The 11300-nt window shown below is 34.2% G+C and overlaps 1 non-coding gene across 1 annotated transcript; it reads left to right on the top strand.

Moving 5' to 3' along the window:
• The first annotated feature begins 868 nt into the window (after positions 1-868).
• LOC121224835 (small nucleolar RNA R71) lies at positions 869-975 on the top strand. The gene has a single exon (XR_005922577.1). It is a non-coding gene; the product is annotated as a small nucleolar RNA R71 (small nucleolar RNA).
• The last annotated feature ends 10325 nt before the right edge of the window (positions 976-11300 follow it).

Genomic DNA, 11300 nt, shown 5'->3' with positions numbered 1-11300 from the left:
TAGGTTCTGAGATCTTTTCTTAATTATGGCTGGATTTGTTTTCCTCTACCATGGCATCTTGAACAACTTCATCCAATTGAGTCCCACTTCTAAGAGTGATGGCCTTGCACTGCTCCTTCCCTTAGGTTCTCGAATTTTCAGTATCACTTGGCAGTGCTCCTTGTGGCCTTAAATTTAGAGCGTTCACTATTTACCCCCACTTGATTTTCAAGAGCTCAGAGAGATACAGCCTGGCTTTGATTCACATCATCATTTTTTGCCATATACTCCTCTAAAAAAGATTCAATGGAATTAGAAGATGATACCTAACCTTGTTGAGCATTTTACCTCGGCATAGGATGATTATAACCGGGTGGTGCATTGTGGATATTTTGTCTTACAACATTGTGTGAACTCCCCGCACCTTGATTATTCCAACTAAAATCCAGATGCTGCTTCCACCCTAGATTGTAAGTGTTGGAATAGGGATTATTATTTTGGTTAAAATTTCCAATGTAGTATACCGATGCTGGGTTTGATGGGCATTCATCAAACACATAATCTTTCCCACAATAAACATATGACAGCTCGGCTGATTTCATCTCCTAGAATGCAGTTAGATTTTTCATTATTTTAATCATGTTGCTAAAGAAGATACATGGGCTGTCAATGAAGTAATTGCATCGAGCTCCATGTACCAGTAGTTGTCTTGTACGTTCCAACTCTTACGGTAGGGTACTGATAATCATTATTGGAAATATTTTCCAAAATCTCATATGCTTCATTGTAAGATTTATCCAACAATGTACCATTGGTAGATGCATCAACTACCATTCTCGTATGTGCATTCAACCCATTATGGAATATTTTCATTTGAGTCCAGTACTAAAATCCACGCATCAAACATTTCCAAATTAAATCTTTAAATCATTCCCAAGCTTCATATAATGTTTCATCCTCTAATAGTCGAAAAGAGATGATGTCATTTCTAAGCTTGGCATTCATGTTCGGTGGATTATACCGTAGCAAAAACCTCTGGCAAAGATCATTCCATGATGTCATCTCTTAAAGAATATGGAAATAGTTTAAGCCGCAGGGCGTCTTCAGGAACACCCTATTGCCTGAACGAGTCACAAACTTCTAGGAAAAGTCATAAATGCAATCTTGGATCTTCAGTGGCCAATCCACCAAACTGCGCTACTATTTGCAACATCTGAAACATTACTAGTTTCAGTTCAAACTGCTGAGCCTGTATTTATGGTCTAACTATCCCTGCAATCAGGTCATCTAAAATTGGAACAACATGCTCTCAAATAGGTCTGTCTTGGTCATCTATTACTTGACGAATATAAGGATTAACATCCTGACCATTTGGATTATCATTGAGACTAGGGCCATTTAGATTATCGTTGAGACCGGGATTATTCCTGTTTCTAGCTATTTTTCTCTATTCTTTTCACCTTCTTTGCAAAGTTCTCTCGATCTTTAGGTGAAAAGGATAATATTTCTTTGCAAGAATGCCACTTCTCATACACAGTTGGTAAACCTATGGAAATTAAACTAACTAAGTTAAAATAAACTAATGAAATTAAGTAAAATAACCAAACCAAATTACACCAAATTGCCGATCCTCGGCAATGGCGCCAAAAACTTGTTGCGTGTGAAATAATATGTGATTTGTGCAAGTATACACGTTAAATCAGGTAATAAAATGATGAGTGACTATTGTTCCCACGAGGATCGGGTTGAGGCACAAAAGTGGTCAACTTATTATAATAAAATGTGATTAATGTTATGGTAAAGCTATGGTAAGTATGCAGTGGCAATTAAAAGGAATAGTGATGTATGCAATATGTGGAATTAATTAATACTTCGAATTGCTATGGCAACGAGAGTAGAAATGTAATGGAAATTATGAGAATTACTACAGGAATATTATGTAAATGAACAAATAAATAACTACGAATGAGATGGAAAAGATTCTATGGTAAAAGATAACGGTTACGGGTTGTTGAGTGGGAAGGTCGGGATTATTAAGAATCTACTTTTCCTGTTAGCAATACCTCATCAAGATCATACTTAACCTACTACTCAGAAGAGTTCTAAAGTGGTCTGCCTCTTTCAAAAGCAAAAACCTCAAGTTACCTTGCTTGTGTTTATAGGCCTTGAATATGGTACCCAACACTGTTTCCTTTTGTATGAACATTGCTATATGTCTAGAGTCTACTACAAGTATCGGTCGAGTACTTTCTTATATCATTCAACTACAGTCTAACTAATTTAACCTTTTTAGACTTTAGATTAATTTAAGGATCTGCTGCATAGTCGTCTATGTCTAGGGATTGCTCACATACATTTCAAAGAATAAAGCAATTGAATGCAAAGTAAAATAATTTAGATTTATACTACAGCCATTAAAGACAGTTAAAGTTTCATCAATGTAATCCCAACCCTATGAGATTTAGCTCATAGGTTGACAAATAAAATTCAACTCAAACTTCATTTTCATCACTATAATTCAGAAGGAATATATTAAAAATAATGGAAGAACATTGAGAAGACATCGTTCCCTTTTCCAATCCTCACTTCAGTTGCTCAATGTCCTAAGGTGGCTGGGAGGAACTGCCTTCATTTTTCCTCTATTCATCTCTATTCAACCGCTACCTTCTATTTCGCCTAAGGATCTCACTTTCTACTCTCTCTCTGGGGTGTCCTCTTTTGGCTTTTTAAATTATTTTTTCTTTTTCTTTTCAAGATAATTCCAACAGCCCAAGATTTATCTCCTCCTCTTTTCTAGGCAGATTTATCTGGTACAAGTAGAGTTGGGCTATAACTAATATGCGTTGAATGTTAGCTGGACATCTTCTTAGCATTTTCATGGCATACGAGTTGGCAATCTAACCACCTTTTTTCCCTTTCAAAATTTCCCTTCTTTATTTCTTGTTCCTCATCCTACACCTACCAATACCATAAAACACAACCTTTCCACAAGTAATTAAAAGTACCTAATATTGAAACACAACCCAAGTTCTAATGCAATGCTAAATATACTAATAAAATGTTTTAAAATGAAACTAGATGTACTTAAGTACAGGAAATTAACTAAGTCCAAAGGCATGAAATATAACTCTTTTAAAGAGTTATCACGTAGTCTCCAATCCATAAGTTCAACCAGGAAAGGTAAAATGGAAGTCTGGAAGAAGCTAGGCAAGTTCAACTGTTCGAAAGAGGTCGGTAGTAAGGGAAAAACGATAACTAATTCAGCTTGATTGTTTGCAAATTATTCTTCAGGAAAAAAGTATGGGTGCCACCAACGCCGAATAAACCGTAGAACCTTCTATGATATGCAGGGATTTTGTGTATTGATCATTTATTTCTCGAAACTCAAGTCATCTGCAAAAACTATTGTATAGATTCTCACTAAGTTTTTTTAAACTTACGTTTGTTTTTACCTTGAATGTAGGGTCAAAGGATGGCTTGAGAATCATGTGGAGGGACCAAGCCAGACACCGCTAAGCCCATGAAAATGGCACCATAATTGTACCGTGCATATAGAGGGGCACCCTTAGAGGCTACACCTCAGGTTTAAACAAATGAATGTTTATCAAAGTTTTAAATTCCAAGTCACAATATATATATAAGCATGTACATGACTCTATAAGGCAAGTTGATTGTAAGAGCATTAGAAATTGTAGGAAGTTTATTTGTAGTTATAGTTTTGAAACCTGTAGATGACTTAAAAAAAAGTTATGTGATAAATATGAATTAATTCTGGAGTTAATTACTTTGTAAATAAATCAAGTTAAAATTTATATTAAGTAACTTAGGTTAATTGTGACACTAGGTACCCAGACCTAACGATCGTGTCGAGTATAGAGTGTTATAATTTAGTGGTACCAAAACTTCAGTTTTTCTAATCCTCTGGACTTAGGAAGTTAAGGAATAGCCCCTATATGCATGATACATTAGATCTGTCCTGGTCTCTTAAGTTATTATAAAGTCAATAAGTGTTTTGAGAATAAGTGTAGGTCGGTGGATCATTGTAAGTTGGTAGTAAATGTATTGGGAAATTACAGAAAGAAAGGTAAAGTATAGTGGAAATAAAAGACAAGCGAATAAAAGTAGAAAATTTCATTAATGAGGAGACAAGTACAAGTGCAAGAACAATTAAACATTGTCCTCAATTGGCGAATTAGCAGTCTCATCTACATCTTCCTCCCCCTCGTAACTGGCTTCCTCAATAGGGGCAGGAGTGGTAGGCTCAAGTTTTGGTGGGAAGAAGAGGTTGTCATATTAATGATTTAACTCAACGAGGATAGTCACAGGTTGGAGAATTTCTATAGATTTTAAAAAATTAAACAAAGCCACTCATAATGATAATTTTTCGTTGCCTTTTATAGATAAGATGTTAGACTGACTGGAAAAAAATGAATATTACTATTTCTTAGATGGATATTTGGGATATAACTAAATAGTTGTAGCCCTGGAAGACCAACACAAAAAAACTTTTACTTGCTCATATGATACGTTTATTTTTAGGCGAATGCCTTTCGGTTTATGTAATGAACCTGCCATATTTTAACGATGCATGATGGCAATATTTACTAATATAGTAGAAAATTTTTTGAGGTATTCATGGATGATTTTTCTATTTTTGGTAACACTTATGATGTTTGTTTGAGTAGTTTGGCTAAGGTACTGAAGAGATGCGAGAAGACAAATAGTCCTTAACAGGGAGAAATGCCACTTTATGGTTAAGGAGGGAATTATCTTAGGGCACAAAATTTCCAGAAACGGGATTGAAGTCGATAAAGCAAAGGTGGATGTAATTGAGAAGTTAACACCACCGGTTACCGTTAAAGAAGTTAGAAGTTTCTTAGGCCATGTCAATTTTTACCGAAGGTTTATGAAATATTTTTCAAAAATTTCCAAACATTTGTGTATGCTTATAGATAAAGATGCCACTTTTGAGTTTAACAAAGCATGTTTGGAAGCTTTTGAAGAGTTGAAAAATCGGTTAATCTCAGCCCTTATAATTGTTACATCTGATTGGAACTTACCTTTTGAGTTGATGTGTGATGCAAGTGATTTTGCTATAAGGGTTGTGATGGGGCAAAGAAGAAATAAAGTGTTCTATCCTATCTACTATGCAAGCAGAACTTTGACAGGAGCCCAACTTAATTACACGATAATTGAAAAAGAATTATTTACTATAGTTTTTTCTTTTGACAAGTTCTATTCTTATCTTATAGGTACAAAAGTTACAGTGTTTACTGATCAGGTGACCATCAATTATATACTCTCAAAAAAGATGTTAAACCAAGGTTAATTCGATAGATATTGTTACGCCAAGAATTTGACCATGAAATCCAAGACAGAAAGGAAGTTGAAAATCAAGTAGCTGACCATCTGTCGAGTTTGGAAGAAAACAAGGTAACTCATTCACTTGTTCAATTTAATGAAAATTTTCTAGATGAGCATATCTTTAAGGTAACTCAAATCTACGAAACTCCTTGGTTTGCCAATTTTGCAAATTATTTCTCATGTGGAATAATGCCTCTTTGAATGACATACCAACATAGGAAGAAATTCCTTCATGATAGTTTGTATTATTTCTAGGAGGAGCTGTTTTTGTTTAAAAAATGTGCAAATAATATAATCAGAAAGTGCGTAGTTGGAAGTGAGATTGACAAGATCCTATACCACTACTATTCATCTCCAAGTGGGGGACATTATAGTGGTTCCTGTACTACAGCAACGATCTTTCAAGCTAAATTTTTTTGGCCTAAAGTGTTTAAGGATGTATATGCATTTGTGAAAAATTGTGATCGGTGCAAAGGATTGGAAACATACCAGGGAGGAATGAGATGCCCTTAACAAACATTTTGGAGGTAGAACAATTTGACGTATGAGGCATTGATTTTCTAGGCCCGTTTCCTTCATCTTATGGCAACATGTACATCCTAGTGGGTGTCAACTATGTATCCAAGTACGTGGAAGCTGAGGCACACCTAACAAATGATGCTAAGGTAGTCATGCAATTCTTACATAAGCATGTGTTTACATAGTTTGGGACTCTGAGAGCTATAATTAGCGATGAATGATCTCACTTTGTTAACAAATGGCTTAAGTGGTTGCTTGAAAAGTACAATGTGAAACATAAAGTTGTCACTGCCTATCATCCATAAATGAATAGGCAAGTTGAAATTGCAAACCGTGAGATCAAAGGAATTCTTGAGAAGGTGGTGCGACCTAATAGAAAAGATTGGTCTTGAAGGCTCGATGATGCTCTATGGGCCTATCAAATAGCTTTTAAGACATGTTAGGAACGAATCCTTATCGGTTAGTCCTCAGAAAGGCATGTCATTTGCCACTTGAGTTGGAAATAAAGCTCATTGGGCCTTAAAACAACTAAATTTGGATCTAAAGCAATTCGGTAAGAGAATAATGTTATAGCTTCACGAGTTGGAGGAGTTGAGGTTATTTTCATATGAGAATTCCAAGATGTATAAAGAAAAGACTAAGAGATGGCATGAAAAATGTATACAACCTCATGAATTCAGAGAAGGTCAAAGTGTTTTGTTGTTTAATTCAAGGCTAAGGTTATTTTCTGAGAAGCTTAAATCCTAATAGATTGGAGCTTACACCATTCACAAAGTTTATTCATATGCAGTAGTAGAATTGCACAATAAGAAGGGAGGTACATTTAAAGTTAATGGTCAATATCTCAAACATTATTGGGATGGTGAAGTTGAGCGAGTTGAAACTTCGTTCAATTTAACAGACCCTTGATTTTATCTTATAATTAATTTTAATAAATGGCATATTTAGAAAAAAAAAATTCTCGAATTAATACATTAAATTAATTCTGTCTAAGGAGATTGGAATTTAAGCAGGATCATTTATGACCCCTCCAACCTTTCTTGGGAATTTAATTTGATGTAATTTTTTGAGAAGAAATTTTCTAAATAGCCCGAAAGAAATTTTTAATTTTAATTTTAATTGTTTATGTTTAATAAGAGGGCCAATATGGCCCAAGTACTAATCTGTCCGTTTACTTTTGGTTTAGTTTAATCCTTTAGTACAGAAAACAATTACAATATGGTCTTAAGGCCCAAAATAGTGAAGAAGAGGAAAATATCCACTCATTGCAGTCCATAAACCCCCCACAACCCTAAATTTTTGTCGCCACTTTTATTTTCCTCCATACCTTGCTGCCCAAGTCACTACTTGAGCTAAATTTTAGCTAAAATTTCCCCTAATGCATCACTATATAAACCCCTTAACACATTCATAATTTTCACAACACCTAAAGAATTAGCCTTCACCCTAAACCTATATATTTTTCTTCTCCTAGCCGTCGGCCTCAAGTTCCAAGAGCTTCTCCCCAATTTTTCCTTCTTGTCACATATCCCTACTAGCATTGACGCAAGACCTTTGCTGTACCACCTTTTCTGCCGTAGCAACCACCGTGACCTATCCTATTGCTGCCCCAATTCTTTTACCACCACACCATCCTTTCTATCACAAACCCTATCCACCACAATCACTTTGCTGATTTCTTCTTTTCATTAACTCGCCTAAATTTTCTTTTCTTTCAAGAAAAAGTATCATGTCTCGTAAAAGAAATAGATATTCAAAAACCTCTACCTAAAATTCAATTGTGATTCAAGATGAGGACGCGAGGGAAATATTTGATTCAATCTTCAGAAATCAACCCATAATTCCAAAAAAAGGTTTCAATTTGGAGAGCAATGACAAGATGATTGTGTCTTTGTCAATTCGAAAAATAATTTATACTTTAAATTGGAATCAATTTGTTGATGCACGATCAATGCCTAAAGAAGAATAGGTGCGAGAGTTCTATGCCAATTTGACCACACCAAATGCTAATAAAGTTCTTGTTTGTAAAAAGAAAGTACCCTTTACTTCTAAATCATTAATAATTTGTTAAATCTGCCTGATGTTGAAAAAGATGAGTAGTCTGCCATGATGACAAATATAAATTAAGATTTTCTTTCACAAGTACTTAATGGTTACAAATCCGGGACCCCAATGGATTATAAGGAAGTATGGCAATCATTCTTATCGAAGGTAGTATTTAAACCCAGTGGCTAAGGTATGGTTTTACTTTGTTCGATATAGCTTCATGCTTATCTCATAGAAGTCCACTATCTCGATGGAATGAATGCTTTTGTTTTATGCAATTATGACAGAAAGTTCTATCAATTTTAGGAAAAATATTCTAAGGAAATTCAAGACTGTGCTAGGAAAAAGGCAGGTTTTGCTTATTTTCCATCATTGATTACTTCACTTTGCTTGAAGGCCCAAGTTAAATCAAAAGCAAACCTGAAGGGTTATTATGTTCAAGGTTGCATAACAAGACATGATCTTGAGAGGTTAGTGAAGAATGTTGAGCTATTGAACCATATAGAGCCAAATGAACCAAACGAACCAAAATTTGATGAGTCGTCAACCAGGTTTGAACTAGAAGCTGACTTAGTAAATGAAACAGAAGAAACATAATCTGAAGAGGAACAAACAACCTTGAACCAAGGATAGAACCATATGTTGCTGAACCAGTAGAGCCAAGTGTTAATCCTGAGTTGATTGTTCCAATGCCTACTTCTTCGAACACTATGAAGAAATCAAAATTTTCAATTATGACGGATACGTGGAAATTCATGCTTAACCAACAACAGGCTTATTGGTGATATGCAAAAATTAGAGATGATTTCATACAAAATACTTTTCAGAATATCTCTAACTGTTTTGTTCCTGAGTTTCCAAATCATATCTTCGAGACATGGCAAGAAGAGCTTATGGGATCAAGTGAGACCAAGAAGGAAAAAAAAGAAGACATGGAAGATGACATGAATTAAAAGGGCAAATTTCTTTTTCTTAGTATTTATTTTTAGGCATTTATATTTTTCTTTTCTTAGTTAGTATTTTGCTTTTGCACAATAAGTAGGAAATTGCAAACATGAATAAATTAATCTCAATGCTTTTTCTCTAATAAAAAGTAAAGTAGTATGATAATGTGAATGAACATGTCTAGGATTGGATTGTTAAGAAAGACTTGGAACTTAAGCAGTCTTCATGACTCACCTCTCTTTTCTTGCAATCTTACTTGGTGTTTAGTTCTTATTCATTACTTTGTTTACACAGTAAGAACATTACTTCTTTTTAAGGAGGGGGTAGGGCATTATTTGCATAAAATTTTATTTTTAGAAGTATGTTTCAATGTTTACACATAAGTATGCTGAAATAAAATGATGTTCAGAGAAAATTTTTGTTCATAAGTTAGCTCAAATGCAAGTATGATTTCTGATTATATCAGATTTTTTTATGTTAAGTTATGGAATGCTTGTATTTTCTTTAGTCTTATGTAGTTTTTGCCATGAAAATTTAATTTCCTTGGAAATAAACATGCATGAAGGTTTAAGTCTTTAGAATTGACTTAGTATTTTCTTGAGGCGAAATCGTAGGAGGCATGAGAATCTAAACATGATATAGGTACATTTTCTTTGGATCGTTTGAACCTTTCAAGCCTACCTTATCAATTTAACCCTTGAAACTTTAAATTGAGCTTAATGACCTACTTTATTGTGAGTTACCTACATCATAAGCCATATTACCATCTTTTTAAGTTTTATCCATTTTTTTTACACCAATCTTAACTATACTTGTCTTGGTGATCAAAATTTGAGGAAAATTTCAGAAAGATGTACATGTTCTTCATTTGATTCATGATTCAAAAAAAGAAGAAAAGAAAATTTTGTTCAAATTCAGAAAGTTGAACATAAGTTCAAAATGAGTTTGGGGGTGTTCAAAAGACCCATTTGTAGGAAGGTTGTGCAACAAAGATCCAAGAAAAATTCAGGGTTAAGATTGTTGAACCTAAAAATTTGCTTCTCTTTATCCCTACCTTGAGCATAGCCCCATTACAACCCTATAAAAGACTTATTAATTTTGATAATTATGCTGCCTACATTAGTGGAGAGAAATTGCTAAGTCAACATATGAGGGCCACTGATTAAACCTTGTGATTGCTTTTTCTAAATTGATAAGGAAACTTTGATTGAATGGTGAATGTTATATATGACCTTCAAAAGCATGCACTCTATGATTTATGTTAGCATTTTCTTGTAGTTAGTATAAAATTTTGAAATAATGTTTGTATATAAGTGTCTTATCAATAGAAAGAGTTTGTGAGGTTGCCTTATAGAATTTTTTTGCTTTACATGAAACATTACTCGGAACGAGCAATGTATTAAGTTTGAGGGTGTGATAAGTCTAAATTATATAGACTTATGTCACATCTTTTTACTTAAATTTGAGCTAATTTTGAGTATATGGTTAGAAAATTATATGAATTTAATTCATATTAAGATATTGAGCATGATTTTAGCAAGTTTGTAATTTTATTAATTTTTAGAGTTAATTCTGCATAAAATTAAGTTATATTGTTACATGTTTAATAAAGTGTTTAATATATTGCAATAGGACCATGGAATTGACTAACATGAGAGCAAATTAAATGTCACACATGAACAAGTCATATGGACGGCTAAAGCATGATTGGGTTCAGAAATTTTACCTTGACCTAGTTGAAGTTGGTTGCTAAAAAGAAATCTAATTGTGTCTTAAATTGTGTTACAAAACTGTCCATCAAGGGGAAGAGAAGCCCATATTCGAAAAAAGGCATATGAGTAGCCTAAAATCAACTTTTGGAAGATTTATTTAGAGGTTATTGCACTTGGGAAAGAATAAAAAATTAGCTCCCAATTATTAACTAAGATACCGTCCAACCCCTAGCACAAATCAAGCTAGAATCAAGCAAGAAAATTAAGGAAAAAATCAGTCACTTTCCACATTTCATGGCCGGCCAAGAGGGGGAGCATTTCAAGGGATCCATTGAGCTCTTTTTAGTAAACTCTCATGTCACCCTTCTACTATAAATGCCACATCTTATTCCCTTATCCATCAATCCCTCATTCATCTCTCAATTGACATTATCTCATCTCCTTTCCTCTCCTTTTCATGCATAAAGCCATTCATTCTACCTATTCCCTTTAGCTAGCAATTCCTTGAGAAAATTCTCTCTTGGTCGACCACCTTGAAGAGCATTTTATGAAGGAGTAAACACAAGGACTGGAGGAAGCCCTTACGACCGATTTCTGGAGGACTGCCAAAATCATTCAGAGCTTCTTCTTCCTTATCTTTATTTTGTTCTTAATTATTCAACATTTCCAGAAATTGTTTCAAATTTTTTCATTAACAATGATAACTTAATTTGACGAAGTTCATTTGATTCATGT

Source organism: Gossypium hirsutum, chromosome D12 (genome assembly GCF_007990345.1).
Source record: "Gossypium hirsutum isolate 1008001.06 chromosome D12, Gossypium_hirsutum_v2.1, whole genome shotgun sequence".
In the NCBI taxonomy this organism is placed as follows: Eukaryota; Viridiplantae; Streptophyta; class Magnoliopsida; order Malvales; family Malvaceae; genus Gossypium; species Gossypium hirsutum.
Note: the sequence above shows the minus strand (reverse complement) of the source record. Positions and strands in the feature narration are given on the sequence as shown.